We start from the raw sequence: 6,000 nt of genomic DNA, 5'->3' as shown, positions 1-6,000 counted from the left end.
TCCAAATTTACTAGACTGTGTGAGAATAACGTGTTCTGTCAAAGTGGATACAAGATCCATCATTATTTCAAAGCTGCATGTAGAAACTAAGTTTCGTAAGTTGACCTGAGAGTTACGGGAATACAGTCCTCGGCATCCCCGAGTTGCCTTAGCTTGCACTACTCAAAAAGCATGGATGCTGCCCAAGCTTTCATATTATAACAGCTTCACCAATGTTAGTTCTATTTCTCAAGAAATTTAAAATTCGCACTTCTTTTACTTCTCTAACCAAACTCCGTTCCTTACTCGATGCACCTAAATCGAAAAATTACAGATTAAAGTATCCAGGAGTTTGTCGTGTTTGGTGTAACTGCAATGTGCCCTATTTGGGGTCAGACGGAGAAATCTATTGAGCTGCTCATGGAAGAGCATGTGACAGAACATCGCGTATCGCAGAACTAGAATCACCGCTCTATCTAATCACGTTTCTAATTCTGCTAACCCTAATGATGAAGATTTTATTACTCGTCCAATGACCTGGAATAAATCAAAAAAAAAAACATTTTTAGATCTCATGATGAGGTTGAGAGAAAAATTCTTCAATTTACAAGTTGCGTTGATTTAAAAATAATTAAATCAAGAACCTGCAGACTGTATCATAAAAAAATAGATTATTCTGTTATAATATACATTTTTGACATTTGCTTATTTAATTTTTAAGCTGATATTGAGTTTTAGAGAATTAATATCCAGATAAACTTGTCTCTTATTTGCATGTATTACATGACGTCATAACATTACAAATAGAATTTCACGTATACGTTACAAAATGATGACAACAAAAAACTTTCGAGTTCCCAAAGGTAGTTGTAAGCACAGATCTCTTTCGATATATGAATATGTAAGTGACCTTTCGCAATGATGTCTATTACCGTGACATTGCATCTCCCGATTACAGTTTGTTCCAGGAGTGCCTTACTTGTGCTTTGCACCAGGAACTAACAAGTGGGACATTAAAAGGAAACTGTACGTGTTTTTCCATGGCAACAGCGACGTTACATAAAAAATGCACACGTGTAAGAATTTACAAAGCGTAATAAACAATTTCACCAATCATCAGAATTGCCCCCCCATTCCCATCAAGAATAATACGGAATCAACATCACTGGGAGAGTGCACTACTGCCTACTGGATATTTTTTTCATGTGACTCGGTTAGGCTGTGGAAGCGAATTGTATAACTATTATATTATACAATTAAATATAGAATATATGGAATTATGATGTTGAAAATAACATCAAGTAAAATGCTTATATTATGTAAACTATTTGTACATGTTTAATTATGTTGAAAACACGCACAAATATTGGTATTTGCTTTATTTGATTTATTTATGTAATTAATATAACAAATTTGGCTTTTAATAAAGCAAGAACGAACTTTGTGATCGGTGTCATTTACTAATGCTAACACCAGGCTTTGAGATGGGTTTATTATGCTACGTATGTATTACATTACGTTTTTGTTTCTGTCTGTCTGTTTTTCTCTCTTAGTAATGTAACAGCTTGAAAACTTGCCAGATGAACCTCTGAACTCTGATGCCAGTTAACTGCAATGAGGTCATTTAAATCATCCAGTGAAAAAGTAAAGCACTTCAAGAATGTATGTTACAACGGGTCAAAGAGAGTTAAAAACATTGTTTTAAAGAACTCTAAAGTAAATTTTCCCTTTTTTTTTTTTTTCCATTTGACGCTTAGTAATTTTATGCCTTTTTTTTTTTTTTAGCTCCTTGAATATTTTTTTTTCAAAATATTTGTATCATATAAAGATGAAATTAGTTCGAAAGAAAAAGAAATATTCTGAACAAGATGTAGTGATGTCATGAATTACATTGACGTCATTGTGACGTGCAAATATTCCTTCAGTTTTTGAGAACAGGTACTAGTGAAAAATAATTTTATGTTTATCAATTTATTAACATTTAAATAACGGTCTAAGAAAGAAATAATCATTTTAAAAATATATATTTTTTATTTCATTTTTTATAATCATCGAACATATTTCCTATTTCACCTTCGCTAATGCTGCAGGTGTGAAGTGTTTAATTTCCAGAAATGTGCAAATGCATGTTTATTTCATTCTTACTGGTTTTTTTTGTTTTTTTTTGTCTCTTTTTTTTTTGTGACTTTCACTTTTTCCTAGGTGGCTAGGTTTAATGTCGTTTGCCTCAATAAATTTCTGCCTTTTTTTTTCATTTTAAAGCATAACATGAAATCAAACGTTTTTGTAAAACAGTTTTGCACTTGATTTAGCTTCCTCTTCCGGTGCAAACCAAATTGCCCAGATTCTTGGGCAACTCAGGGCTATTTTTCTTGTAGTTAAGTATACTTTATATGAGCAAAATGCAAACGACTTTGTCTTTATTTGCCTTGCCTTTTCTCAGCATATCATTCCTTTCTGTAAAGCAAAATTGCATTGTGTAATTATTTATGATTTATTTCGATTCTTATGCTAACAACATTTGAAAGCAGGGAGCTAAGTAATCTACAAAGCAGCATTCTCGCTTCTGTTAAGATATCTACAATACTAAGATTAAATTTGAAGAAATCCATAAAGCGCATTCGTGTTGGCTTGTTACTAAGTGCTTTTAATTTCTCCAAGTTGATCTGTATCGTATTGCATGTTCCGAGCAGTTAGCTTACTGTTATCTAGAATAATCCTTTGCAATGTTGAGGGATCAATAAAAGCTTCTGAAAGGGCAGAAAGTGTTTTCTGTGACCTCGTTTTTGCTATTTATACTCTTGGGATGACAATTTATATTTTTGATAAAATAGAACGATCTGATCACGAAAAGATGCATGTCGAAGTAAGTTCCATGATTAAAAAAAAAAATTCTTCAGCGGTTCCCAGAGTTGATCGCAATATTCCAAGTTCTCCCAAAAAAAGTTAGGACTAAAATAGTTGTTTACTCCCTTTACACAATGAAAAGACATTAGAAGATTTATTTATCATTGAACATTACTGGCATCATATTACTCTTTAGTCAAGGAAGAGCAGCTTAGTGAGATTTGATATGTCAATTTTTTTTTATCCATTCATACACTTTCCCCACAAGTTTATAAAGTTATTCTGCAAATTTTGGCAGGTTGAGCCCTTCTAACCACAAAAACCTTGAACGTGTCATCGGAAAGCTGAAATAACTTGTTTACTCCTTCACTTTATAAGTCGCATTGAGCCCTTGCAACAGAGAAACCACTTTTAGATTTGATCGGCTACTTACTAGATATCAGAGTTTTGGCCTCTGTATTAGTCTTACACTCTAACTACTTTTCCTTTTTTGGATTCCTTTAAATATTAGCGAGGTTTTATAGTATTATTTACTGCTGAGTTAAAGTCTAATTATTTGGTCATAAGAGTAGAGATAATAAAGTCAAAAATTCTACATTTCTTTAAATTTATATTACACTATCTCTAAATTTCCCTCTGTGTTCTAATCAAACGTATATAAATTTAACACTGCAGTAATTTTCATAGAACACGAGAATTTTTAGTCGTTACCTAAAGTTTTTGTGTTCATACAGACAAATCAGCCATGAGAACACACGCAATTTATAAACGAAAAATGCTAGTGGTGGGCAGTAGATGGCGCTGTGTGTAGATGATGATGGTGGTAGTAGCGTTCTGTGCAGTTGGCAGATTAAGTGGTGGAAACGAAGCGTTATAGAGTGCCCTCCCTCGATGAGTCGTTGGACTCTTTGGAGGTGTCATGTAATAATAATGATAATAATAACTTTCTTTCATTAAGGCTGTAGTAATATCTTTCTTATGAGTTCATTCAAGATTTTTGGAAAATTTTCTAGTGTGTTTTTCTTTGGGAGGGGAAGGGCCCTCTTGGCATCCCCCTCTGGGTGCTCCACTGGTCCGGGTGGTGAGACTTCAGAAGCGGCAAGCCTTCTGGAGGTGCAGAGCATTAGGTCGGAAGTTTGCGAGCTCTAGAAGAACCCCCCACACACACCCATACACACACACACACACACACACACACACACACACACACACACACACACACCCCTAGTCAGGTATAATCAAGAGGAAGGCTACACTTAAATTTAGAAGAAAAATCTTTTGAAATTAAAGATGGGTCTGTCTAACGTGATCTAAACAAATTCTTACAAAGTCACATTTCACAGATCCTAGCGAGGAGGCTTAGTGCATAACTGATACGGTAGATACCGGTAGTACATTGGGATATTGTTTAGTTTAAAACGTGCCTAAATTCCAATGCAATAGGCATTTGTAATGCTTGTCAGTGAATAGCTTTCATTGTATTGATCAATATATGAAAGGTCACATTCAGCTATTTAGCCGTGGTGTTGTCCAAGGCCAAGAATAGAATAACGCATCAAAGTCTGTTGTGGGATCATTAATGGTATAAAAATGATGTGTATAAAAAGATGTAATTCAATCGTAGCTTCATCTTTATCTTATATGTCCCAGTGTCCCTTTACCTTCAAGTAGCTTAGCTTCAAATAAATCTAATTAATATCATTATAAGACATTCAAATCCTTTATACATACTTTTCTAGCCACATCTACTATAATTGTAAAAGCTTGTGATTTTTTGGCTGATTAGTCTGTATCGCTGATGAGAGAAGCTAGATTGAGGAATGGCCCTCATTTTAGGTTTTTTTTTCTTTCTTAGATAAAAGATATAGATCTAAATCTAGGTACTTAATATTTTCAACAATTTCTTACTTATTCATGTACGTTTATTTAATTGGCTTTTAACATATCATCTCTATTAATTCTGTTATCTATGTCCACAATTAATATTCCATCTTGATGCTAAGCTGTTTTAGAAATCTATAATTTCTCTATTAAGATTTCCAATGATATTTTCCATTTTTCCTGTCTAATGTTATGAAAATGTTGGTATTCTTTATTATGCAAGAGCGTTTCAAAAAGTAACCGCACATTTCATGTACATCCATCTCATCATCGCCAGTTGAACGAAGTATATGAAACAAAACGACACACCATGAAACAGGTTTAGGTTCGGCATGATGAATTTCTTCGTAACGGGACATTCTAGACCTCACTCCACACAGTCTTGATCTTGCATTCACTGGAGTATCTGAGTGACAACCAACAGCTATGTCGGGTTTCTTTCTTGATCAAAAAGGCACTTGATATCGATTTCTTCTTCTAGGATAGATGTGTCTCTTCGCCATGATATATGTGAAAAAGTGATGTGGAGTAAAGTCAGTTTATGTGTTATGCATGCATGTATGTCAGAATAAAATCCTTCGCACAAAAGTGCTTATCTTATTATTGGAACACCTTCGTTACTAATTCTACTACACGCACCAACTCTCATACTTATTCTTGAATTCATTCACACTGTTTGCACTCACCAATTGCAATCCATTCCAATCACGCACCACACTATGAGAGAAAAATCTAGCCCTGACATGCGACCTTCATTCTCAGTTTCCAAGGATGCCCTCTCGTCCTTTCTAACCCTCCATAAAATGAAAAATTCCATCAATTGAAATCCTGTATGACCCTTTCAGAAGTTTTTAATTCCCAATCATATCACCCCTCTTTCTCCTGTTTGCCAGTGTCTGCAGTCTACGAATTCTCAATCAGCATTCCACAATTCTGATATCATTTTTAACGCTCTCCTTTGCACTCTCTCCACTGTATGAGAATCACAACGGAAACTAGGAGACCAGACCTGCGCACAATAGTCCAAGTGAGGTCTTATCAATGCCTTGTAAAGAGGCAAAATAACATCTTTGCATATCTTTACATATAAAAGCACAAATGTTATTTTCAGTATGCAGCAAAGGGAACATCACATCTTGATTTCCTGTCAAAATATCAGTTCACATTCATGAAATGTTTATGATCGATTCCAGGCATAAAGAAATTTTAAAGAATAAGGAAAGGAGAAAAATAATAAAGTGAAGATGGTAAGCAAGTGTAATTTGTTACATGCATTGATATTATTCATTCTCA

The sequence above is a fragment of the Typopeltis vanoorti genome, chromosome 25 (genome assembly GCF_054136105.1).
Source record: "Typopeltis vanoorti isolate ZY-2024b chromosome 25, IOZ_Tvanoo_1.0, whole genome shotgun sequence".
Lineage (NCBI taxonomy): Eukaryota > Metazoa > Arthropoda > Arachnida > Uropygi > Thelyphonidae > Typopeltis > Typopeltis vanoorti.
Note: the sequence above shows the minus strand (reverse complement) of the source record.